Source organism: Vipera ursinii (genome assembly GCF_947247035.1).
Source record: "Vipera ursinii genome assembly, chromosome: 9".
NCBI classification, from domain to species: Eukaryota; Metazoa; Chordata; class Lepidosauria; order Squamata; family Viperidae; genus Vipera; species Vipera ursinii.
This window is the reverse complement of record NC_139523.1, coordinates 20,549,128-20,576,857: the sequence shown is the minus strand read 5'-3', so window position 1 is coordinate 20,576,857 and position 27,730 is coordinate 20,549,128. Positions and strand designations below refer to the sequence as shown.

Here is a 27,730-nt window from a genome sequence, read left to right as displayed (position 1 = left end):
GGTTTTTCTTGCCTAAATGTAGAACCTTACTTTTTTCACCATTGAATTTCATTTTATTAGATAGCGCCCAGTGTTCAAGTCTGTCCAGATCCTCCTGTATCTTAAGCCTGTCTTCTGCATTGTTGGCTATTCCTGCCAGCTTGGTATCGTCTGCAAATTTGATGAGTTCCCCATCTATCCCCTCGTCCAAATCGTTGATGAAGATGTTGAAGAGCACTGGGCCCAGAAGAGAGCAATGGGGCACCCCATTACACACTTCCCTCCATGTAGATGTTGTTCCATTGAGGACAACACTGTTGGTCAGCCAGCTACGAATCTATCTGGTGGTGATGCTGTCTAACCCACATTTTTCTATATTATCGAGTAATAGGTTGTGATCTACTTTATCAAAAGCCTTACTGAAGTCCAAGTAAATTATATCCGCAGCATTACTCTGATCCACTAAATAGTAGATGAGGTGACAGGTCTTTGTTTGGTAGCACATAATTTGGGGCAGTCTCTCCCCTAATGCATGTCCTACCCGCATTCTGTCAACTGAGGGACTGGACAGCCATTTGCCTGAATTGGTATAGGGTTTCCTGGCTGAGCAGGGGGTTGGACTAGATGACCTCCAAGGTACCTCCCACCTTTTATAATTATTATTATAACTATCCCCAGATTACTAAAATCTGTTTTAATCCAGATTAAATATGTTTTCTTCTCTTATGGACCAACCCCCCCCCCCGAACATTGCCAAAGAATGAAATATTCTGCCAAGGAATGATTTCCTATTGGTTTTACTTTGTTTATGTTTCTCTTTCATTTCCTGTATGTTTAATTTTATTTGTTTCTAGAATGTTTCTCCCTAAATTGAGAAAGAAAGAGTTGCTCACCTGCACGTATACTGAATTTCACATTGATACATTGGTCCTCATCCCCGAGACAAAGAATGGATCCACTTTCTTCAGAAACACCATTTTGTTCGTAAGAGCCTGGACAGACAAACCCGTTGGGTTTAAGGGTGTCACGCCCTGGCACTGCAGAAAGGAAGCTTCCGAATTAGCAAATAGTTTAACAGCCACAATCCTTTCTGAAGTATTTATAGCCCAACTAAGTTTTCTCTAAGCATTTTGACTATAGTTCTTATAATTCTCAGTCAGGAAAAGATTTGTTTTCCCCAAATAGCTAATCACCTTGTGTCCCTACTGGAGCTGAGTGTGAAATCTGGAATGCACCATTTCTTAATGAACTTCAAGGGCATAGAGGAGTCTTTAGAAAAAACGCAAAATAAAATGTTAATCTCCTACTCTCCAATTTCTGTCAGAAGGAACCAGATCATTCCACTGATGCTGGAGGGGGTTTCCAAAAATGTTGTCCTTCTTTTTGCTACAACCTCTTTCTAAGGATTTTCATGCTACTTGATCCCTCCACCACCAAACATACAAGGTGCTGAAAATAACATGAATCTACTCTTTCAAACAGAGAGTCTGCTGGCTGTTAGAATGTACAATTTAATCTCAGGTTACTTACATGGAAGAGGTGCAGTATTACAGCCATCGTTCTCACAACATGCTACTCTCATCTGGTGGTATTTTCTGTCTACTGACGTGACACCATAATAAACATTAGAACATTGCTCAGCTCTTGCACATGACTTGGTAGTAAAGGAGAGAGGGGAAGGGACTGAAAAATTTAATCAGAAAAAACAAAACAAAACTCCATTATGGCATATAACAGAGAAATAAAAACATCAAGTCATCCAATTTAAAGGTTTAAACTCAGATGCATCTGAGGATCAATTTTAACCAGTTGAGAAGATTTAAGTTGAGGATACGAAGGCATAAATATTGGGCTGTTCCCTCCAGGTATGCTGAGATGAAATGGAAATAATGGAGATATTAATAATGTTTTGGGGTGAATGAGGTGCAGTATGATAAAAATAACAGATATCGTTCTGTTCCTGGATTGGTGGCCACTAGACCTAGGAAACAGCCCAGGTATGATGAAAGATCTCTTGTGATTCCCACCAAGGCCTATAAGTTACTCTTTGATGCTCTGGGGACCAAAGGATGAAAATGGCAGCCATCATTAATACTGAAAGTGCATTTCACTCACTCAAAGTGCTGTTAAAGGAAAGTGTAAGGCAATATTTTTCATCCGCTCCACATTCCATCAAGTGCATGTCCTCATTTCTGCATTCAGTCCCACTGGCAAAACAGGTCTGGCATTTAAGAGATGCCGCTGCATATGGAAGAAAAAAAAGAAGGAAGGAAAAAAGGAAGGAACGAACGAAAAGAAAGAAACAAGAAAGAAAGAAAGAAAAAGAAAGGAAAAGAAAGAAAAAGGAATGAAGGGAGGGAGGAAGGAAGGAAGGAAGAAAAAGAAAAAAGAAAAAAGGAAGGGAGGGAGGGAGGAATAAAGGAAGAGAAAGAAAGAAAAAAAAGAAAAAAAGGAAAGAAAGAAAAAGGAATGAAGGGAGGGAGGGAGGGAAGAAGGAAGAAAAAGAAAGAAAGAAAGAGAAAGAAAGAAAAAGAAAGAAAGAAAGAAAAAGAAAGAAAAAAGGAAAGAAAGAAAAAGAAAGAAAAAGGAAATAAAAGAGAGGGAGGGAGGGAAGAAGGAAGGAAGGCATTTTTTAATTCGTGATGCTGTTCTTCTAGCAATGTTCGAGATGTGTAATGAGATAATTACAGGTAGTCCTCAACTTACAACCATTCCTTTAGTGGCAATTCAAAGTATAGAGATTGCTTGGAAGAACCCACAATTGAAGTTCTTCCCCTATTTTTGAGAAATCCTTAACCATCATTTAGTCAAAATTCTTCCAGACTTCTCTTCCCTTCCAAATTTACCCTTCTGTTACTCACCTGTTGAGATGACTGAAGAGAGGATACACAGGACAAGGATTCTAGCAGACATCCTGATGACAGTGTGAATTGACTGGGTCTAGCGAAGGCTGTGTGAGACATTTATACTTCCTGGAGTATGCCTACCTTGGAGGATGAGTTTGAAGGATTCTGTTGAGGAGGTGGAAGGGGAGTTGAGGATGGCAATCACATCCCACACAGTTTGGAGCAACATTGACTTACACAAGAAGTTGGAGAAAGGGAAAATGTGCACACAATCCATCAAGATGAGTTAGGCTGTTTTGTCATATTGATGGTGAAGGAAAAGTTGATTTGTGCTCTTATGTGGGGCCCATGTTTAGCAGAAGCTTTGTATGTCAGAAATGCCCATCTATTAATGGGGTAAGAAATGAGGTTCAAAATCACCATTGGGTGGAAATTATTGTGGTAACATTTCAGGAGGAACCACGCTTGTGATCAGGCAGAGTAGAGGCCCCTGGCTCTATAGTACTAACTGTGAGAGAGATTCAGGACTGCTAGTGGACAGTCACTTGAATATGAGCCAGCCGTGTGCTGCAGCTGTCAAAAAAGCCAACACGGTTCTAGGCTGTATTAACAGAGGGATAGAATCAAGATCACATGAAGTGTTCGTAGTGCTTTATCATGCTTTGGTGAGACCACAGTTGGAATATTGAATCCAGTTTTGGCTAAACTTGTTTAAAGGGCCCTTTAATGAGGAGCCTGTTTGAAAGATTCTTTTTTTGTGTGAAGTATTAGAAAGAGACGTTGTGGGTTAGGCCAACTGGAATGTGAATTTGGGGCTGGGCAAATGTAGAAGAGAATCCTTTTCTTGAGCAAAAGATTAGCCATGGGAAAGAAACCCAAGGGTTTCTCTTAATCTTTAATTTTTTTAACGATAACAGGAACTACATTGCATACAGAAAGAAATGGTTCAGCCTGTATCTTTCTTTGTGAATCTGATCTTTTTAAATGATGGCTAGTGCTTAGTTCCCAGTCATGATTTTTCAGCTTGGAAGGGCAGAGAATCTTGGATGACGCACATTAAAATGAATGAAAATGATTAAGATTGTCTTATGATTTGAGCTTCGGTTCTGCTCAGGAAATAAAATCAGTCAGGTTGTAGATGTAGATCTTGATTCAAATACTAAATTAAACTTGTTACATTTCTCCATGAATGTGAACATCGCATTCAACCAGCTGAAAATAGTGGGAGGCAAAAAAAGCTCAAAGGATGGTACTGTAATGATTGAAGACGTTGAATAAATTTGGCCCCACGCTTAAAGCATACTTTTCAGAATATTAAAAGGAATAGTTTCATGGTAATTCTGCAGCATCGGTCCACAATCACCGATGGAGCCAGGACTGGAAAGACCGTGGGGAAGGTCTAAAGTCTAAATCGGGGTTCAGTCCAAGCCGGGAATAAAAAAAAATGGCAGCTGCTTTAGAAAGAAGTTTATTGAAGAGGGGAGAGGGGAGCCACACACACAAAGATGGTTCTGGAAAGAAGAGATGCAAGCACATGTAGTAGGGAGTGGGATTTTGTACCCTCTGGGGCTTTTGTTTGGAGTTGTTTCTTGTTCCTGTTGGAGGCTTTGTATTTCCTGTGTCATGTACTTTGACCTGAGTCTGAATGTGCCCTTTGGCATCTGTGGGTTAATCCTATTATGTCCTGTCTTAGAGTTTGGGTGGGGTGCAATGTCGCGTGGTCACACAGAGAGACGGACACTGGAGCTGGGTAGTAACTTCTTTACTGGATCAGGAATGAAGCTGGGGCAAAGGGGTTACCTGGCGTCTATTTATACCTGCCCAGGTGAATCACAACCAATGGATTCAAACCTGGGCTTCCTGCCAGGGCAGGTGGCCAATGGATTTAAACCCGGGCTTCCCGCCAGAGCTGACCATGCCCTGGGGCTGTCAACGACTTGCTCTATTCAGGCTTTCTCGCCAAAAGCGGTTGTAGCCTGGAGCTGTCCAGCCCCCTGCTGTGCTGACATCCTGTGTATGCTTAAGAGCATACACTACATGGGGTATGTAGATTGTAGGTGTCTTTGTCTTCCTAAGCTTCTAGCTGGAGGGCTCCAACCTTCCTGAATGGATTATCACATCTACATTTCTACAGAGCTGGTTTCTGCTTGGGAGAGGGAGACTTGGGGTATTAAGAAAAACTGGGCATGCTTTTCTGCCTCTTTAAGATCCTTTGAGGAAAGATAATATTCTGCCCTTTTAATATTTCCTTCTCTGGTGGTGGGGGGACTGACTTCCCACAACTGAGAGTCTCAACTCTTAGAGCAGTAAGGGCGAACCTTGTGTCAAAAATCAGTCCAAAATATTGGAGAACCTTGGCTCTTTTATGACTTGTAGACTTCAACTCCCAAAATTGGCCATCTTCCCCTTTAAGTGGATGAAGAAATGGAATTGGAGAAGGTTCAACTTTCTTACTTAATTGTGAAAAACAGAAGCTGTATTTACTCACAACATGGATATTCCATTTTTCTTTATTTGCACAACTGCAATATTAGCTAACTAAAGGGAATCATGCAAAATGGTAGGCCACTAAATCACAATTATCCAATGTTGAAACTATTCAAACCTAGTTTTTACTGCAGGTGACATGATTAAATCTACATGAAGACATCCACTGGGTCTCCTGCTCCTCCTGCTCCTCTATTCTTTTTGCATTTTTCCTGCCCTGTGATTCATCATATTTTGCTTATAGTCGAGATATCTTGTGTGTCTCACTAGATCAGTGGTACTCAACCTCTTTAATTTTAAGAGAGTCTCTTAATACAAGTTTAAATGTTGTTGAAAAGCAACTTCAAGTGTTTTTCAACCTCACCATTCCAGTTGTGGAGTTCTGGGACTTGAAGTCCACATTTTCTAAAGTTGTGGATGTTAATAAATTTTGCACTAGATGGTGGCCCCTGTCTATTTTTGGTGACATTGGAGCAGGGCTAGCTGTGGAAAACTATTGGGGAATTCCAGAAATGATGTCTAGACTAGAACCTAGCCATATTTAAATGCTAATTACACATATGGGAATGCTAATTTAAGTTTGCAACTGACCTGATTAAGCTTGCTGTGTGAACGCAGCCACCGGACTTTTCAAAGCAGAATGGGATACAGGAAAAAAAATGGGGTCAAAGGAAGCTCAATTTCTATAGCCCCTACATCTGGCCCCCACTCCTTTTTTTGTGGCTGTAAGAAAATAAGCTTTAAAAGGTGTTGCCACTGCTGTGCAGGCAATTTTTATTCACTTCTCCATTCCTTTCAATATGTATATAGTTCAAATATTTTATACTGCTCTTAAAACACCTCAAATATATTTTCAATAAAAAACCCCAGCAATAAAAGATTAATTTACAACAGTGGTCTCTGCGACATTTCCTCTTCTGAATTTTTAGCTTATCAAGCTGCTGATTCTGGACTAGGGGTTCATTATTGCTCTTGGTTCGGTGCAAAATGGGATGTGAAGATATGCTGGGCTTATCAACCGAAAGGCTGAAGGTTTGAGACCCTAGCACAGCATAACCGGTGAGCTCCTGTTAGTGCCTCAGCTCCTTGCCAACTTAGCAGTTCGAAAGATGCAAATGCATGTAGATAAATAGGTACCACTTTGGTGGGAAGGTAACAGCGTTCTGTGCACCTCGGAGTATGCTCATGCCTGCCACATGACCATGGAAGCATCTTCAGACAACACTAGTTCCCTTGTCTAGGAAATGGAGATGAGCATTTCCCCCTAGAATTGGAGAACAACTTGACAGAGGAAACCTTTATCTTTTCCCTTTAAGGTCAAATGTCTGCAGGGATTCTCATTCTCCTCCTTTGATGTTCTAGATTGCAAGTGAGAAAAACATCAAGATCAACTAGATGCCTGATTTCTGGCTTCCAAGGAGGTGCCTCATCACTTCCCTCTCTAACCCCACCCATTTGTGGCATGGAGAAAAACAACAATAAATGTTTTCCTTCCATTCTAAGGAAGGGGAGTGTTGGAAAAGCTGTTGGCATTTTCTTAAGAGATCACAAGGTCCTTCAGGTTCCTGCTCTGGAGAGAAGACAACCTGATTAACAGTGGCTAACGATGATTAATAGGGGGAACAATAAACCCATGGAAGAGCTTGCCTTCAGAAGTTGTGTGTCTCCATCAGTGGAGTCTTTTCAGAAGAGACTGAACAGCAACTTGATTGCAATAGTATAGGGTCTCCTCAGTGGAGGAATTCAGCCAGTTCACACCAGTTAGGCAGGACTGTTGCCCAGGCCAGAAGTGGCATCCACACAGAGAACCGGTTCTTCACATATTTGAATCCCACCATTGGGTCTCCTGCTTGAAGAGGGGGTTGGACTAGAAGACCTCCAAGGTTCCTTTCAGCTCTTCTATTCCGTTATTCTGATGTTTTACGTTCCTGTGTAGATCATGTTTCTCATCAACTTTAATATTGTGTACCAACTCCCAGAATTAAAGTCTAGCTCGGGAATTCTGGGAGTTGAGGTTTTCCCATGTTGAATTGCTGAGGTTGAGAGACACAAGTCTAGAAGAGCTTGTGATCTCAGGATGGTAGTGATGGAACCGCCGGGACCATTCCCAGCTTATTTCCAATGACACCCACTCTTTGACTTGCTTTAACTTAATTGCTTTACTAGTTCTTACAAAAATTACTACCTCGAATAGATTTTTAATTTAATACTGGAAAAGCATCCAAAGACATTAAGAGAATGGAATGATCTCAATAAGCATACCAGATTATCTAGGGTAAAATGCCTTTCTCCCCCTCTTGACTCCCAAGGGTGAACTACAGGAGGTCTTTCAAAGGAAAGTTCCTGGAGATTATTGATATGAATTCCTAAGAATGGATGCTATGAGAGACAACTTCCACCCTAGAAACCAGGAGATTGTGAGTTCTAGTCCTGCCTTAAGCAGGAAAGCCGACTGGGTGATTTTGGGCCAGGCCCTCTCTCTCAGCCCAACCCACTTCACGTATGGTAGTGGTTGTGAGGAAAACAGGAGGAGAAAGAAGTATTATATATTGATAAAAATAATAAAGATGAGATAAAAAGCTACTAAAATAAATATCTCCTGCTACTTGTTTAATCGCTTGAATGAACTTCACAAGACTCGATTATTTGCATTCTTAGTTTATTTTGATTACAGCTTCATGACAGTTGAAAATTAAGAAAGAACATCACAGTAGTAATTAAATCCCATCATCCACCATTAACTCAAATCTTAAATGTTAATCCCAAACTTGATTGTCTTTCAGCCCAAATTCTTACTGCTCTTTGGATTAAGCCCTTAATTCCAACTCTGACCAAATGTTTTTGAAAAGCCCCTCCATCCTTCTAGTCCCTCAGGATTCTGGCATTCTCTTGTTTTGATGTCATAAAGGAGTAATCCATTTACTTTTTCCTTCTTTCCTGTTGGGAAGGAACATGCATTCTTGGTTGTACATCCCTGGGCATTGATTGTGAAAAAGTATGCAGACACTGGGAAGGGCGAGAATAAAAGATTTAGGAAACATTTCTTAGTTTTCTCTTCACATTTAATAGTGTAGCATTGAGATACATTAACAAAAATGTGTTCTGTATCTGTCTGGTCATCTAGACAAGGCTTGTTGAGCAATCCCCTTCCTTGTGAGGTAAATAAATAGTAGATGAGGTGACAGGTCTTTCTTTGGTAGCCCATAATCTTGGGCAGTCTCGCCCGTGATGCATGTCCTACCCCCATTCTGTCAATTGAGAGACTGGACAGCCATTTGTGTGAAATGGTACAGGGTTTCCTGCCTGAGCAGGGGGTTGGACTAGATGACGTCCAAGGTCCCTTCCAACTTTATTATTAGTATTAGTATAACTATCCCCAAATTACTAAAATCTGTTTTAATCCAGATTAAACATGTTTTCTTCTCCTATGCACTTAAAAAAAAAGACCTGAACATTGACAAAGAATGAAATATTCCCCCAAGGAATGATTTCCTATTGGTTTTACTTTGTTTATGTTTCTTTTTCATTTCCCGTATGTTTAATTTTATTTGTTTCTAGAATGTTCCTCCCCAAATTGAGAAAGAGAGAGTTGCTCACGTGCGTTTATGCTGAATGTCGCATTGAAACATTGGTTCTCATCCCCGAGACAGAGAACGGGTCCACTTTCTTCAGAAACACCATTTTGTTCGTAAGATCCTGGGCAGACAAACCCGTTGGGTTTAAGGGTGTCACGCCCTGGTACTGCAGAAAGGAAGGTTCCGAATTAGCAAATAGTTTAACAGCCACAATCCTTTCTGAAGTATTTATAGCCCAACTAAGTTCCCTCTAAGCATTTTGACTATGGTTCTTATAATTCTCAGTCAGGAAAAGATTTGTTTTCCCCAAATAGCTAATCACCTTGTGTCCCTACTGGTGTAGAGGAGAGTGGAGTAGAGCACAGTTTCTTAAAAAACTTCAAGGACATAGTGGAGTCTTTAGAAATAATGCAGAATAAAACTTTAATCTCGTCCTCTATTGCTCCTTTTGATTTCTTTCAGAAGGAACCAGATCATTCCACTGATGCTGGATGAGATTTCCAAAAACGTTGTCCTCCTTTTCTCTACAACTTCTTTCTAATGATTTTCATGTTACTTGATCCCTCCACCACCAAAAATACAAGGTTCTCTTTCAAAGGGAGAGTCTGCTGGCTGTTAGAATGGACAATTTAATCTCAGGTTACTTACATGGAAGAGGTGCAGTATTACAGCCATCGTTCTCACAACATGCTACTCTCTTCTGCTGGTATTTTCCGGCTACTGACGTGAAGCCATAATAAGTATTAGAACATTGCTCAGCTGTTGCACATGACTTGGCAGTAAAGGAGAGTAGAGGAGGGGCTGTAAAATTGAATTAGAAAAAAAACGCATTGTGGCCGATAACAGAGAAATAAAAACATCAAGGCTTCCAATTTAAAGGTTTAAACTCAGATGCATCTGAGGATCAATTGTAACCAGTTGAGAACATTTAAGTTGAAGATAGGAAGGCATAAACGTTGGGTTGGTCCCTCCAGTTATGCTGAGATGAAATGGAAATAATGGAGATATTAATAATGTTTTGAGGTGAATGAGGTGCAGTACAATAAAAATAACAGATATCATTCTGTTCCTGGATTGGTGGCCACTAGACCTAGGAAACAGCCCAGGTATGATGAAAGTTCTGTTGAGATTCCCACAATGCCTGTAAGCTACTCCTTGATACTCTGGGGACCAAAGGATGAAAATGGCAGCCATCATTAATACTGAAAGTGCATTTCACTCACTCATAGTGGTGCGATAGGAAAGTGTGAGGCAATATTTTTCATCCGCTCCACATTCCATCAAGTGCATGTCCTCATTTCTGCATTCAGTCCCACTGGCAAAACACGCCTGGCATTTAAGAGATCCCGCTGCAGATAGAAGAAGAAAAAGAAGGAAGGAAGGAAGGAAGGAAGGAAGGAAGGAAGGAAGGAAGGAAGGAAGGAAGGAAGGAAAAGAAAGAAAGAAGAAAGAAAGATAAAGAGAAAAAAAGAAAAAGGAAGAAAGGGAGGGAGGGAGGGAGGAAGGAAGGAAGGAAGAAAAAGAAAGAAACAAAAGGAAAGAAAAAGAAAGAAAAAAGAAAGGGAGGGAGGGAGGGAGGAAGGAAGAAAGGAAGAAAATGAAGGGAGGGTGTGAGGAAGGAATTAAAAGAAAGAAAGAAAGAAAGAAAGAAAGAAAGAAAGAAAGAAAAAAAGAAAGAAAAAAAGAAAGAAAAAGAAAGAAAAGGGGACGGAGGGAGGGAGGGAGGGAGAAAGAAAGAAAGAAAGAAAGAAAGAAAGAAAGAAAGAGAGAGAGAGAGAGAGAGAGAGAGAGAAAGAAAGAAAGAAAGAAAGATAGAAAGAAAGAAAGAAAGAAAGAGAAAGAAAAGGGGACGGAGGGAGGAAGGAAGGCATTTTTTAATTAGTGATGCTGTATTTGTAGCAATGTTAGAGATGTGTAATGAAATAATTACAGGTATTCCTCAACTTACAACCATTCCTTTAGTGACCCTTCAAAGTATAGAGATTGCTTGAAAGAACCCACAATTGAAGTTCTTCCCCTATTTTGAAGACATCCTTAACCACCATTTAGTCAAAATTCTTCCAGACTTCTCTTCCCTCCCAAATTTACCCTTGTGTTACTCACCTCTTGAGATGACTGAAGAGAGGATACACAGGACAAGGATTCTAGCAGACATCCTGATGACAGTGTGAATTGACTGGGTCTAGCGAAGGCTGTGTGAGACATTTATACTTCCTGGAGTATGCCTACCTTGGAGGATGAGTTTGAAGGATTCTGTTGAGGAGGTGGAAGGGGAGTTGAGGATGGCAATCACATCCCACACAGTTTGGAGCAACATCGACTTACACAAGAAGTTGGAGAAAGGGAAAATGTGCTCACAATCCATCAAGATGAGTAAGGTAGTTTTGTCATATTGATGGTGAAGGAAAAGTTGATTTGTGGTCTTAAGTGGGGCCCATGGTTAGGAGAAGCTTTATGTGTCAGTAATGCCCATCTATTAATGGTGTAAGAAATGAGGTTGAAAGTCAGCATTGGGTGGAAATTATTGTGGTAACATTTCAGAAGGAACCATGCTTGTGATCAGGCAGAGTGGAGGCCCCTAGCTCAATAGTACTAACTGTGAGAGAGATTTTGGAGTGTTGGTCGACAGTCACTTGAATATGAGCCAGCCGTGTGCTGCAGCTGCCAAAAAAGCCAACACGGTTCTAGGCTGCATTAACAGAGGGGTAGAATCAAGATCACATGAAGTGTTACTACCGCTTTATCATGCCTCGGTAAGACCACAGTTGGAATATTGAATCCAGTTTTGCTATAACTGTTTTAAAAGGTCTTTTAATGAGGAGCCTGTTTGAAAGATTCTTTTTTTGTGTGAAGTATTAGAAAGAGACGTTGTGGGTTAGGCCAACTGGAATGTGAATTTGGGTTTTGGCAAATATAGAAGAGAATCCTTTTCTTGAGCAAAAGATTAGCCATGGGAAAAGAAACCAAGGGTTTCTCTTAATCTTCAATTTTTTTAACGATAACAGGAACTACATTACATACAGAAAGAAATGGTTCAGCCTGTATCTTTCTTTGTGAATCTCATCTTTTTAAATGATGGATAGTGCTTAGTTCCCAGTCATGATTTTTCAGCTTGGAAGGGCAGAAAATGGTGGATGACGCACATTAAAATGAATGAAAATGATTAAGATTGTCTTATGATTTCAACTGAGTCTGAGTGTGCCCCTTTGCACTTGTGGGTAAATCCTATTATGTCCTGTCTTAGAGTTTGGGTGGGGTATGTAGATTTTAGGTTTCTTTGTCTTCCTAAGCTTCTAGCTGGAGGGCTATAACCTTCCTGAATGGATGATCACATCTGCATTTCTACAGAGCTGGTTTCTGTTTGTGGGAGGAAGACTTGGGGTATTAAGAAAAACTGGGCATGCTTTCCTGCTTCTTTAAAATCCTTTGAGGAAATGTAATATTCTGTTTACATCAGCACTGAAAATAGTGACCTATGACCATTTTTCACATGACCATCGCAGCATCCCCAGGGTCACGTGATCAAAATTCAGAGGATTCGCAACTGATTCAGATTCATGGTGGCTGCAGTGTCTCTGGCGGGGGGGGGGCGGTCACGTGATCCCCTTTTGCAATCATCTGACAAGCCAGATGGCCTTAACAACCATGTTACTAACTTAACAACTGCAGTGATTCACTTAACAACCATGTCAAGAAAAGATGTAAAATGGGACAGAGAGGGCCGTGATCTTTCATTTAACAATTGTCTCACTTAGCAACAGAAATTTGGGGCTCCATTGTGGTCGTAAGGCAAGGACTACCTGTACACACAAACACACACCCATACACTTACACACACACAGACACAGACACACACACACACACACAAACACACACAGGCACACACACACAGGCCAAAAATAAGAGAGAAACAATTTTCTATCTCAGAAATTTGGGGCTCCATTGTGGTCGTAAGATGAGGGTTACCTGTACACACACAAACACAAACACACACACACAAGTGCAAAAGAGAAACAATTTTCTATCTCTCCTCCATCTAGGCCAGGTGTTGAGAACCTTGGCTCTTTTTCAACTCCCAGAATTGGCCATCTTCAACTTTAGTGGATGAAGAAATGGATTTGGAGAAGGTTCAACTTTTTTACTTAATTGTGAAAAAAAAGAAGCTGTATTTACTCACAACATGGCTATTCCATTTTTCTTTATTTGCACAACTGCAATATTGGCTAACTAAAGGGAATCATGCAAAATGGTAGGCCACTAAATCACAATTATCCAATGTTGAAACTATTCAAACCTAGTTTTTACTGCAGGTGACATGATTAAATCTACATGAAGACATCCACTGGATCTCCTCCTCCGCCTTCTTTCTTCTTTTTCCATTTTTCCTCCCCCGTGATTCATCATATTTGGCTTATAGTCCAGATATCTACTGTGTCTCACTAGATCAGTGGTACTCAACCTCTGTAACTTTAAGAGAGTCTCTTAATACAAGTTTAAGTGTTGTTGAAAAGCAACTTCAAGTGTTTTTCAACGTCACCATTCCAGTTGTGGAGTTCTGGGACTTGAAGTCCACATTTTCTAAAGTTGTGGAGGTTAAGAAATCTTGTACTAGATGGTGGCCCCTGTCTATTTTTGGTGACGTGGGAGCAGGGCTAGCTGTGGAAAACTATTGGGGAATTCCAGAGATGATGTCTAGACTAGAACCTAGCCATATTTAAATGCTAACTACACATATTGGAATGCTGATTAAGTTTGCAACTGACCTGATTAAGCTTGTTGTGTGAATGCAGCCATTGGATATTTCAAAGCAGATGGGATACAGGAAAAAAAATGGGGTCAAAGGAAGCTCAATTTCTATAGCCCCTACATCTGGCCCCCACTCCTTTTTTTGTGGCTGTAAGAAAATAAGCTTTAAAAGGTGTTGCCACTGCTGTGCAGGCAATTTTTATTCACTTCTCCCTTCCTTTCAATATTTATTTTCTCCGAATATTTTATACTGCTCTTAAAACTCCTCAAATATGTTTTCAATAAAAAAACAGCAATAAAAGATTAATTTACAACAGTGGTCTCTGCGACATTTCCCCTTCTGCATTTTTATCTTATGAAGCTGCTGATTCTGGACTGGGGTTCATTATTGCTCTTGCATTAGTGCAAAATGGGATGTGAAGATATGCTGGGCTTATCAACCGAAAGGCTGAAGGTTTGAGACCCTAGCGCAGCATAACGGGGTGAGCTCCTGTTAGTGCCTCAGCTCCTTGCCAACTTAGCAGATCGAAAAATGAAAATGCATGTAGATAAATAGATACCACTTTGGTGGGAAGGTAACAGCGTTCTGTGCACCTCGGCGTATGCTCATGCCTGCCACATGACCATGGAAGCATCTTCAGACAACACTAGTTCCCTTGGCTAGGAAATGGAGATGAGCACTTCCCCCTGGAATTGGAGAACAACTGGACAGGGGAAACCTTTATCTTTTCCCTTTAAGATCAAATGTCTGCAGGGATTCACATTCTCCTCCTTTGATGTTCAGATTGCAAGTGAGAAAAACATCAACATCAACAAGATGCCTGCTTTCTGGCTTCTAAGGAGATGCCTCACAGGGGCATTTTCTTAAGAGATCACCAAGTCCTACTACTTCCTGCTCTGGACAGAAGAGAAACTGATTAACAGTGTCTAACAATGATTAATAGTGAGAACAATTAACCCATGGAAGAGCTTGCTTTCAGAGGTTGTGTGTGCTCCATCACTGGAGGCTTTTCCGAAGAGACTGGACCCCAACTTGTCTGTAATAGTGTAGGGTCTCCTCAGTGGTGGGATTCAGCCAGTTCTATGTCTCTATCTCTATCTCTATCTCTATATGTAACACTACATCTACATCTACATCTACATCTACATCTACATCTACATCTATATCTACATCTATATCTATATCTATATCCAGGGCTTTTTTTCTCATAGAACGCTCAGAACGGAGTTCCGGCACCTTTTTTGGATGGAACCTTGTAGGATAAACAAGGCGGGTTGTATGACATGTGTGAGTTCCGGCACCTTTTTCTTTTACAAAAAAAGCACTGTCTATGTCTATATCTATATCTGTATCTGTATCTGTATCTGTATCTATATCTATATCTATATCTATATCTATATCTATATCTATATCTATATCTATATCTATATCTATATCTATATCTATATCTATATCTATATCTATATCTATATCTATATCTATCTATATCTATATCTATATCTATATCTATATCTATATCTATATCTATATCTATATCTATATCTATATCTATATCTATATCTATATCTATATCTATATCTATATCTATATGTATCTAATCATCTATATCTAGTGGTGGGATTCAGCCTGTTTGCAGAGGTTCAGCTGAACCGGTAGCTAATTTTTGGTTGCCCAGGCCCAGAATGAACTTCTGGAAGCGGCATCCACACAGAGAACCGGTTGTTCACATATTTGAATCCCAACACGGGGTCTCCTGCTTGAACAGGGGGTTGGACTAGAAGACCTCCAAGGTTCCTTCCAACTCTGTTTTTTACGTTCCTGTGTAGTTCGTGTTTCTCAGCAACTTTAACACTGTGTACCAACTCCCAGAATTAAAGTCTAGCTGGGAAATCCTGGGAGTTGAGGTTTCCAATGATACCCACTCTATCACTTGCTTTAACCTAATTGCTTTACTAGTTCTTGCATTACACAAATTACTACCTCCAACAGATTTTTAATTTAATGTTGATACAGCATCCAGAGACATTAAGAGAATGGAATGATCTCAATAAGAATAACAGATTATCCAGGGTAAAATGCCTTTCTCCCCCTCTTGACTCCCAAGGGTAAACTACAGGAGGTCTTTCAAAGGAAAGTTCCTGGAGATTATTGATATGAATTCCTAAGAATGGATGCTATGAGAGACAACTTCCACCCTAGAAACCAGGAGATTGTGAGTTCTAGTCCTGCCTTAAGCAGGAAAGCCGACTAGGTGACTTTGGGCCAGGCCCTCTCTCTCAACCCAACCCACCTCACCTATGGTAGTGGTTGTGAGGAAAACAGGAGGAGAAAGTAGCATTATATATTGATAAAAATAATAAAGATGAGAAAAAAAGCTACTAAAATAAATATCTCCTGCCACTTGTTTAATCGCTTGAATGAACTACACAAGACTCGATTATTTGCATTCTTAGTTTATTTTGATTACAGCTTCATGACAGTTGAAAGTGAAGAAAGAACCTCAAAGTGAGCTAGAATATCGACGTGTAGTAATTAAGTTCCATCACCCCTCAGCAAAGCAAATCTTAAACTTTAATCTCAAACTTGATTGTCTTTCGTCCCAAATTCTTACTGCTCTTTGGATTAAGCCCTTAATTCCAACTCCAACCAAATGTTCTTGAAAGGCCCCTCCATCCTTCCAGTCTCTGAGGATTTCGGCATTCTATTGTTTCAATGTCATAAAAGAGTAATCCATTTGCTTTTTTCATCATTCCTGACGGGTAGTAACATAAATTCTTGCTTGTACATCCCTGGCCTTTGACCGTTGAATTGTATGCTGACACTGGGAAGGGCGAAAATAAAGGATTTAGGAAACATTTCTTCATTTTCTCTTCACTTTTAATGGTATAGCACTGAGATACATTAATAAAAGTATGTACTGTATCTGTCTGGTCATCTAGACAAGGCCTGTTGAGCATTTCCCTTCCTTGTGAGGTAAATAAATAGTAGATTAGGTGACAGGTCTTTGTTTGGTAGCCCATAATCTTAGGCAGTCTCTCCCCTGACACAAGTCCTACCCCCATTCTGTCAACTGAAAGACTGGACAGCCATTTGCCTGAAATGGTATAAGGTTTCCTGCCTGAGCAGCGGGTTGGACTAGATGACGTCCAAGGTCCCTTCCAACTTTATTGTTATTGTTATTGTTATTGTTATTGTTATTGCTATTGCTATTATCCCCAAATTACTAAAATCTATTTTAATCCAGATTAAATTTCTTTTCTTCTCTTATGCACTTAAAAAAAACCTGAACATTGCCAAAGAATGAAATATTCTCACAAGGAATTATTTCTTACTGTTTTTACTTTGTTTATGTTTTTCTTTCATTTCCTGTACGTTTAATTTTATTTGTTTCTAGAATGTTCTAGAAAGAAAGAGTTGCTCACGTGCACGTATGCTGAATTTCGCACTGATACATTGGTCCTCATCCCCAAGACAGAGAACGGGTCCACTTTGTTCAGAAACGCCATTTTGTTCGTAAGAGCCTGGACAGATAAACCCATTGGGTTTAAGGGTGTCACGCCCTGGTACTGCAGAAAGGAAGGTTCCAAATTAGCAAATAGTTTAACAGCCACAATATTTATATTTATTAAGTTCCCTCTAAGCATTTTGACTATGGTTCTTATAATTCTCAGTCAGGAAAAGATTTGTTTTCCCCAAATAGCTAATCACCTTGTGTTCCTACTGGAGTAGAGGAGAGTGGAGTAGAGCACAGTTTCTTAACGAACTCCAAGGACATAGTGGAGTCTTTAGAAATAATGCAAAATAAAATTTTAATCTCCTCCACTCTGATTTCTGTCAGAAGGAACCAGATCATTCAACTGATGCTGGAAGGGGTTTCCAAAAATGTTGTCCTCCTTTTCGCTACAACCTCTTTCTAAGGATTTTCATTCTACTTGATCCCTCCACCACCAAAGATAGAAGGTGCTGAAAGCAGCGAGAATCTACTCTTTCAAACGGAGTCTGCTGACTGTTAGAATGGACAATTTAATCTCAGGTTACTTACATGGAAGAGGTGCAGTATTACAGCCATCGTTCTCACAATATGCTACTCTTGCCTGCAGGTATTTTCCGGCTACTGACGTGACACCATAATAAGTATTAGAATATGGCTGAGATGTTGTACATGACTTGGCAGTAAAGGAGAGTGGAGGAGAGGCTGCAAAATTTAATCAGAAAAAAAGAAAACGCCATTATGGCGGATAACAGAGAAATAAAAACATCAAATTGTCCAATTTAAAGGTTTAAACTCAGATGCATCTGAGGATCAATTTTAATCAGTTGAGAAGATTTAAATTGAGGATAAAAAAAGGTAAAGGTAAAGGTTCTCCCGCGCATGCGTGCTAGTCGTTTCCAACACTAGGGGCCGGTGCTCATGTCCGTTTGAAAGCCGAAGATAAATGTTGGGCTGCTCCCTCCAGGTATGCTGAGATGAAATGGAAATAATGGAGATATTAATAATGTTTTGAGGTGAATGAGGTGCAGTACGATAAAAATAACAAATACTGTTCTGTCCTGGATTGGTGGCCACTAGACCTAGAAAACAGCCCAGATATGATGAAAGATCTGTTGAGATTCCCACCAAGGTCTATCAGTTACTCCTTGATGCTCTGGGGACCAAAGGATGAAAATGGCAGCCATCATTAATACTGAAAGTGCATTTCACTCACTCATAGTGGTGCGATAGGAAATTGTGAGGCAATATTTTTCATCCGCTCCACATTCCATCAACTGCATGTCCTCATTTCTGCATTCAGTCCCACTGGCAAAACAGGTCTGGCATTTAAGAGATGCCGCTGCAGATAGAAGAAGAAAAAGAAGGAAGGAAGGAAGGAAGGAAGGAAGGAAGAGAGAAAAAGAAAGAAAGAAGAAAGAAAGAAAGAAAGAAAGAAAGAAAGAAAGAAAGAAAGAAAGAAAAGAAAAGAAAAAGGAAGAAAGGGAGGGAGGGATGGAGGAATAAAAGAAGAAAAATAAAGAAGAAGAAAAAAGAAAAAAAGAAAAAAGAAAGTAAACAGAAGGAAGGGAGGGAGGAAGGGAGAAAAGAAGAAAAAGAAAGAAAAAGAAAGAAAAAACGAAAGAAAAAGAAAAAGGAATGGAGGGAGGGAGAGAGGGAGAGAGAGAGAGAGAGAGAAAGAAAGAAAGAAAGAAAGAAAGAAAGAAAGAAAGAAAGAAAGAAAGAAAGAAAGAAAGAAAGAAAGAAAATCGAGGGAGGGAGGAAGGAAGGCAATTTTTAGTTAGCGATGCTGTACTCCTAGCAATGTTCAAGATTTGTAATGAGATAATTACAGGTAGTCCTCAATTTACAACTATTCCTTTATTGACCCTTCAAAGTGTAGAGATTGCTTGAAAGAACCCACAATTGAAGTTCTTCCCCTATTTTGGAGAAATCCTTAACCACCATTTAGTCAAAATTCTTCCAGACTTCTCTTCTCTCCCAAATTTACCCTTGTGTTACTCACCTGTTGAGATGACTGAAGAGAGGATACACAGGACAAGGATTCTAGCAGACATCCTGATGACAGTGTGAATTGACTGGGTCTAGCGAAGGCCGTGTGAGACATTTATACTTCCTGGAGTATGCCTACCTTGGAGGATGAGTTTGAAGGATTCTGCTGAGGAGGTGGAAGGGGAGTTGAGGATGACAATCACATCCCACACAGCGTAGAGCAACATCAACTTACACAAGAAGTTGAAGAAAGGAAAATGTGCTCACAATCCATCAAGTTGAGTAAGGCAGTTTTGTCATATTGATGGTGTTTAGCAGAAGCTTTGTGTGTCAGTAATGCCCATCTATTAATGGGGTAAGAAATGAGGTACAAAATCACTATTGGGTTGAAATTATTGTGGTAATATTTCCGGAGGAACCACACTTGTGATCTGGCAGAGTAGAGGCCCCTAGCTCAATAGTACTAACTGTGAGAGAGATTTTGGAGTGCTAGTGGACAGTCACTTGAATATGAGCCAGCCGTGTGCTGCAGCTGCCAAAAAAGCCAACATGGTTCTAGGCTGCATTAACAGAGGTATAGAATCAAGATCATGTGAAGTAGTAATACCACTTTACAATGCCTTGGTAAGGCCACACCTGGAATACTGCATCCCGTTTTGGCAATAACTGATTTAAAGGGCCTTTTAATGAGGGGCCTGTTTGAAAGATTCTTTAATAGTTTCCCTGCCCCAAGCATAATTATCAGCTTGGAGACAGCCAGTTTGGCTTTCAGTAACAGCAACCGTTACATAACAGAGAAATCTAGGTCAGACATTAAGCAAGTAATTTAAAACAATTAAAGCCAATATATTACAAAAATGATTATGAAAGTCTTATGATTTGAGCTTCAGTTCTGCTTAGGAGAGAAAATCAGTCAGGTTGTAGATGTAGATCTTGATTCAAATACTAAATTAGGCCAGTTACATTTCTCCATGAATGTGAACATCGCATTAAACCAGGTAAAAATAGAGGGAGGCAAAAAATCTCAAAGGATAGTACTGTAATGTTTCAAGCCATTGAGTAAATTTGGCCCCAGGCTTAGAGCACACCATTTGGAACATTAACAGGAATAGTTTCATGGTAATTCTTCAACATGGGTCCACAATATCCTTATGGAGCCAGGACTAGAAAACATGTGGAATGTCTAAAGTCTTCATCAGGGTACGGTCCAAGCCAAGAATAAACAACCAGGTGACATGGTTAAATCTACATGAAGACATCCACTGGATCTCCTCCTCCGCCTTCTTTCTTCTTTTTCCATTTTTCCTGCCTTGTGATTCATCATATTTTGCTTATAGTCCAGATATCTAGTGTGTCTCACTAGATCAGTGTATATCAACCTCACTAGATCAACCTCTGTAACTAAGAGAGTCTCCTAATACAAGTTTAAGTGTTGTTAAAAAGCAACTTCAAGTGTTTTTCAACCTCAGCATTCCAGTTGTGGAGTTCTGGGACTTGAAGTCCACATTTTCTAAAGTTGTGGAGGTTAAGAAATCTTGTACTAGATGGTGGCCCCTGTCTATTTTTGGTGATGTTGGAGCAGGGCTAGCTGTGGAAAACTATTGGGGAATTCCAGAGAGGATGTCTAGACTAGAACCTAGCCATATTTAAATGCTAATTACACATATGGGAATGCTAATTGAAGTTTGCAACTAACCTGATTAAGCTTGCTGTGTGAATGCAGCCATTGGATATTTCAAAGCAGATGGGATACAGGAAAAAAATGGGGTCAAAGGAAGCTCAATTACTATAGCCCCTACATCTGGCCCCCACTCCTTTTTTGTGGCTGTAAGAAAATAAGCTTTAAAAGGTGTTGCCACTGCTGTGCAGGCGATTTTTCTTCACTTCTCCCTTCCTTTCAATATTTATTTTGTCCAAATATTTTATACTACTCTTAAAACTCCTCAAATATGTTTTCACTAAAAAAAACAGAGCAATAAAAGATTAATTTACAACAGTGGTTTCTGCGACATTTCCCCTTCTCATTTTTAGCTGATCAAGCTGCTGATTCTGGACTGGGGTTCATTATTGCTCTTGCATTAGTGCAAAATGGGATGTGAAGATATGCTGGGCTTATCAACCGAAAGGCTGAAGGTTTGGGACCCTAGCGCAGCATAACGGGGTGAGCTCCTGCTCGCGCCTCAGCTCCTTGCCAACTTAGCAAATGCATGTAGATAAATAGATACCACTTTGGTGGGAAGGTAACAGCGTTCTGTGCACCTCGGAGTATGCTCATGCCTGCCACATGACCATGGAAGCATCTTCAGACAACACTAGTTCCCTTGGCTAGGAAACGGAGATGAGCACTTCCCCCTAGAATTGGAGAACAACTGGACAGGGGAAACCTTTATCTTTTCCCTTTAAGGTCAAATGTCTGCAGGGATTCTCATTCTCCTCCTTTGATGCTCTAGATTGCAAGTGGGAAAAACATCAACATCAACAAGATGCCTGCTTTCTGGCTTCTAAGGAGATCCCTCACCGCTTGCTTCTCTGTCCCACCCCCCATTTGTGGCATGGAGAAAAACAACAACAAATGTTTTCCTTCCAGTGTAAGGAAGGTGAGTGTTGGAAAAGCAGTTGGCATTTTCTTAAAAGATCACAAGGTTCTTCTACTTCCTGCTCTGGACAGAACAGAACCTGATTAACAATGGCTAACCTGATTAATAGTGAGAACAATTAACCCATGGAAGAGCTTGCCTTCAGAAGTTGTGTGTCTCCATCAGTGGAGTCTTTTCAGAAGAGACTGAACAGCAACTTGATTGTAATAGTATAGGGTCTCCTCAGTGGTGGAATTCAGCCAGTTCACACCAGTTAGGCAGGACTGTTGCCCAGGCCAGAATGAACTTCCGGAAGTGGCATCCACACAGAGAACCGGTTGTTCACATATTTGAATCCCACCATTGGGTCTCCTGCTTGAAGAGGTTAGGGGTTGGACTAGAAGACCTCCAAGGTTCCTTTCAGCTTTTCTATTCTGTTATTCTGATTTTTTATGTTCCTGTGTAGATCATGTTTCTCAGCAGCTTTAATATTGTGTACCAACTACCAGAATTAAAGTGTTGCTGGGGAATTCTGGGGTTTTCCCATGTTGAATTGCTGAGGTTGAGAGACACAAGTCTAGAAGAGCTTGTGATCTCAGGATGGTAGTGATGGGCCCCTGGGACCATTCCAAGCTGATTTCCAGTGACACCCACTCTTTGACTTGCTTTAACTTAATTGCTTTACTAGTTCTTGTATTACACAAATTACTACTTCCAACAGATTTTTAATTTAACGTTGGTAAATCATCCAGAGACATTAAGAGAATGGAAGCTATATCAATGATCTCAATAAGCATACCAGATTATCCGGGGTAAAATGCCTTTCTCCCCCTCTTGACTCCCAAGGGTAAACTACAGGAGGTCTTTCAAAGGAAAGTTCCTGGAGATTATTGATATGAATTCCTAAGAATGGATGCTATGAGAGACAACTTCCACCCTAGAAACCAGGAGTTTGTGAGTTCTAGTCCTGCCTTAAGCAGGAAAGCTGACTGGGTGACTTTGGGACAGGCCCTCTCTCTCAGCCCAAACCACCTCACATATCGTAGTGGTTGTGAGGAAAAGAGGAGGAGAAAGAAGTATTATATATTTATGAAAATAATAGAGATGAGATAAAAAACTATTGTGAGTTGTGGTGGGGGGGGCACGAAGAGAGGCTCAGCCAATCTCAATGAATACATGGTTGTACTTTGACAATAAAGGTTCATTCATTCATCAGAATAAATGAATATGTCATATTATTAAAATAAATATCTCCTGCCGCTTGTTTAATCACTTGAATGAACTACAGAAGACTCGATTACTTGCATTCTTAGTTTATTTTGATTACAGCTTCATGACAGTTGAAAGTTAAGAAAGAACCTCACAGTGAGTTAGAATATCGAAGTGTAGTAATTAAATCCCATCACCCATCACCAACTCAAATCTTAAACTTTAATCTCAAACTTGAGTGTCTTTCATCCCAAATTCTCACTGCTCTTTGGATTAAGCCCCTAATTCCAACTCCGACCAAATGTTTTTGAAAGGCCTCTCCATCCTTCCAGTCCCTCAGGATCCTGGCATTCTGATTTTTCAACGTCAAAAATGATTAATCCATTTGCTTCTTTCACCACTCCTGTTGGGTAGGAACATGTTTTCTTGTTTGTACATCCCTGGCTTTTGACCGTTGAATTGTATGCTGACACTGGGAAGGGCGAGAATAAAGGATTTAGGAAACATTTCTTCATTTTCTCTTCACTTTTAATGGTATAGCATTGAGATACATTAATAAAAGTATGTACTGTATCTGTCTAGTCATCTGGACAAGGTCTGTTGAACATTCAACTTCCTTGTGAGGTAAATAAATAGTAGATGAGGTGACAGGTCTTTGTTGGGTAGCCCATAATCTTGGGCAGTCTATCCCCTGATGCATGTCTACCCACATTCTGTCAGCTGAGAGACTGGACAGGCATTTGTCTGAAATGGTACAGGGTTTCCTGCCTGAGCAGGGGGTTGGACTAGATGACCTCCAAGGTCCCTTCCAACTTTATTATTATTATAACTATCCCCAAATTACTAAAATCAGTTTTAATCCAGATTAAATTTGTTTTCTTCTTTTATGCACTTTAAAAAAAACCCTGAACATTGCCAAAGAATGAAATATTCTCACAAGGAATGATTTCCTACTGGTTTTACTTTCTTTATGTTTTTCTTTCATTTCCTGTACATTTAATTTTATTTGTTTCTAGAATGTTCAAGAAAGAAAGAGTTGCTCACGTGCACGTATGCTGAATTTCGCACTGAAACATTGGTCCTCATCCCCAAGACAGAGAACGGGTCCACTTTCTTCAGAAACACCATTTTGTTCGTAAGAGCCTGGACAGATAAACCCGTTGGGTTTAAGGGTGTCACGCCCTGGTACTGCAGAAAGGAAGCTTCCGAATTAGCAAATAGTTTAACAGCCACAATCCTTTCAGAAGTATTTATAGCCCAACTAAGTTCCCTCTAAGCATTTTGACTATGGTTCTTATAATTCTCAGTCAGGAAAAGATTTGTTTTCCCCCAATAGCTAATCACCTTGTGTCCCTACTGGTGTAGAGTGTGAAATCTGGAATGCACCATTTCTTAATGAACTTCAAGGACATAGTGGAGTCTTTAGAAATAATGCAAAATAAAATGTTAATCTCCTCCACTCCAATTTCTGTCAGAAGGAACCAGATCATTTCACTGAGGCTGGGGGGGGGGTGTTCAAAAAATGTTGTCCTCCTTTTCGCTACAACTTCTTTCTAAGGATTTTCATGCTACTTGATCCCTCCACCACCAAACATACAGTGTGCTGAAAGCAAGGAGAATCTACTCTTTCAAAGGGAGAGTCTGCTGGCTGTTAGAATGGACAATTTAACCTCAGGTTACTTACATGGAAGAGGTGCAGTATTACAGCCATCATTCTCACAACATGCTACTCTCATCTGGTGGTATTTTCCGTCTACTGACGTGAGGCTATAATAAGCTATAGAACATTGCTCAGCTGTTGCACATGACTTGGCAGTAAAGGAGAGTGGAGGAGAGGCTGCAAAATTTAATCAGAAAAAAACAAAACCCCATTGTGATCGATAATAGAGAAATAAAACATCAAGGCTTCCAATATAAAGGTTTAAACTCAGATGCATCTGAGGATCAATTCTAACCGGTTGAGAAGATTTAAGTTGAGGATAGGAAGGCATAATGTTGGGTTGCTCCCTCCAGGTATGCTGAGATGAAATGGAAATAATAGAGATATTAATGAAGTTTTGACGTGAATGAAGTGTAGTATTATAAAAATAACAGATATGATCCTGGATTGGTGGCCACCACACCTGGGAAAAAGCCCAGGTATGATGAAAGATCTCTTGTGATTCCCACCAAGGCCTATAAGTTACTCCTTGATGCTCTGGGGACCAAAGGATGAAAGTGGCAGCCATCATTAATACTGAAAGTGCATTTCACTCACTCATAGTGCTGCGAAAGGAAACTGTAAGGCAATATTTTTCATCCGCTCCACATTCCATCAAGTGCATGTCCTCATTTCTGCATTCATCCCTGCAGGCAAAACAGGTGTGGCATTTCAAAGATGCCCCTGCAGATAAAAAAAGAAAAAGAAGGAAGGAAGGAAGGAAGGAAGGAAGGAAGGAAGGAAGGAAGGAAGGAAGGAAGGAAGAAAAATAAAGAAAGAAAGAAAGAAAAAAGAAGGAAAGATAAAGAAAGAAAGAAGGAAAAAAGAAAGAAAGAAAGAAAGAAAGAAAGGAGGGAGGGAGGGAGGGAGGGAGGGAGGGAGGAAGGATAAAAGAAAAAAAAGAAAAAAAAAGAAAAAAAACAAGAAAGAAAGAAAGAAAAAGAGAAAAAGGAAGAAAAAGGAAGGAAGGATCAAGGGAGGAAGGGAGGAAGGAAAAAAAGAAAGAAAAAGAAAGAAAGAAGGAAAAAAGGAAAGAAAGAAAGAAAGAAAGAAAGAAAGAAAGAAAGAAAGAAAGAAAGAAAGAAAAAGAGAGAAAAAGAGAAAAAGAAAGAAAAAGGAAGAAAAAGGAAGGAAGGAATCGAGGGAGGAAGGAAGGAAGGAAAAAGAAAGAAAAAGGAAGAAAAAAAGAAAGAAAAGGAAGGGAGGGAGGGAGGAAGGAAGGAAGAAAGAAGAAAAAAAGAAAAAAGAAAGAAAGAGAGAGAGAGAGAGAGAGAGAGGGAGGGAGGGAGGGAGGAAGGAAGGAAGGAAATTTTTAATTAGTGATGCTGTACTTCTAGCAATGTTCGAGATGTGTAATGAGATAATTGCAGGTAGTCCTCAACTTGCAACCATTCCTTTAGTGACAATTCAAAGTATAGAGATTGCTTGGAAGAACCCACAATTGAAGTTCTTCCCCTATTTTGGAGAAATCCTTAACCACCATTTACTCAAAATTCTTCCAGACTTCTCTTCCCTCCCAAATTTACACTTGTGTTACTCACCTGTTGAGATGACTGAAGAGAGGATACACAGGACAAGGATTCTAGCAGACATCCTGATGACAGTGTGAACTGACTGTGTCTAGCGAAGGCCGTGTGAGACATTTATAGTTCCTGGAGTATGCCTACCTTGGAGGATGAGTTTGAAGAATTATGCTGAGGAGGTGGAAGGGGAGTTGAGGATGACAATCAAATCCCACACACAGTAGAGCAACATTGACTTACACAAGAGTTTGGAGAAAGGGAAAATGTGCACACAGTCCATCAAGATGAGTAAGGTAGTTTTGTCATATTGATGGTGAAGGAAAAGTTGATTTGTGCTCTTATGTGGGGCCCATATTTAGCAGAAGCTTTGTATGTCAGTAATGCCCATCTATTAAATGGGGTAAGAAATGAGGTTCAAAATCACCATTGGGTGGAAATTATTGTGGTAACATTTCAGGAGGAACCACGCTTGTGATCAGGCAGAGTAGAGGCCCCTGGCTCTATAGTACTAACTGTGAGAGAGATTTTGGAGTGCTAGTGGACAGTCACTTGAATATGAGCCAGCCGTGTGCTGCAGCTGTCAAAAAAGCCAACACGGTTCTAGGCTGCATTAAGAGAGGGATAGAATCAAGATCACACGAAGTGATAGTACCGCTTTATAATGCCTTGGTAGGACCACACTTGGAATATTGAATCCAATTTTGGTTGCCACAATATAAAAAAAGATTTTGAGACTAGTGTTGGGATTCAAATATGTGAACAACTGGTTCTTTGTGTGGATGTTGCTCCAGAAATCCGTTCTGGGCCTGGGCAATGAAAAATTAGTTACCGGTTCTGCCGAAGTGGTGCAAACTGGCTGAATCCCACCACTGCTTGAGAGTCTAAAAAGAGTGCAGAGAAGAGCAACAAAGATGATTAGGGGACTGGAGACTAAGACATTTAAAGAACAGTTGCTGGAATTGGGTATGTCTACTCTAATGAAAAGAAGGACTGGGGTGACATGATAGCAGTCTTCCAACATTTGAGGGATTCCCATAAAAAAGAGGGAGTCATTCTCCAAAGCACCTGAAGGCAGAAGAAGAAGCAAAGGATGGAAAGTAATCAAGGAGAGAAGCAACCTAGATCTAAGGAGATATTTCCTGATAATGAGAACAATTAATTAGTGGAACAAGTTTCCTCCAGAAGTTGTGGGTGCTCCAACACTGGAGGCTTTTAAGAAAAGATTGGACAACCATTTGTCTGACATGGTGTAAGGTTTCCTGCCAGAGCAGGGGATTGGACTAGAACACCTCCAAGGTCCCTTCCAAAACTGTTACACCAGAGGTCCCCAATCTTTTGGGTGCAAGGGACTGGTTCCGTGCTGAGAGGTTTTTCCATGGTCCAGAGGGTACGTGGTTTGTGTGCTGCCTGCATCTCATGGATGGGGCTTTGCTTGTTTGTGCAGCCTGGTTGCTGGCATGCCACTGGTCAACAGACTGGGGGTTAGGGACCCATGTTTTACTGTTATTCACCAGGAAGGTGTGATAAAATGTGTCCTCAAGGTCCTTCTCGCTAGCATCTCTTTGTATGGACTGAACCACTGCTGACGCTGCTAATCATCAAGGTTG

At 40.3% G+C, this 27,730-nt stretch overlaps 1 long non-coding RNA gene across 1 annotated transcript; it reads right to left on the bottom strand.

Annotated features, from left to right (window-relative positions):
• Positions 1 to 23,030: 23,030 nt before the first annotated feature.
• Positions 23,031 to 26,154, bottom strand: LOC310644767. Its single transcript, XR_014493379.1, has 4 exons — positions 25,159 to 26,154; positions 24,586 to 24,738; positions 23,946 to 24,089; positions 23,031 to 23,373 (listed from the first exon to the last, which is right to left on the bottom strand). It is a non-coding gene; the product is annotated as an uncharacterized lncRNA (long non-coding RNA).
• Between the last annotated feature and the right edge of the window lie 1,576 nt (positions 26,155 to 27,730).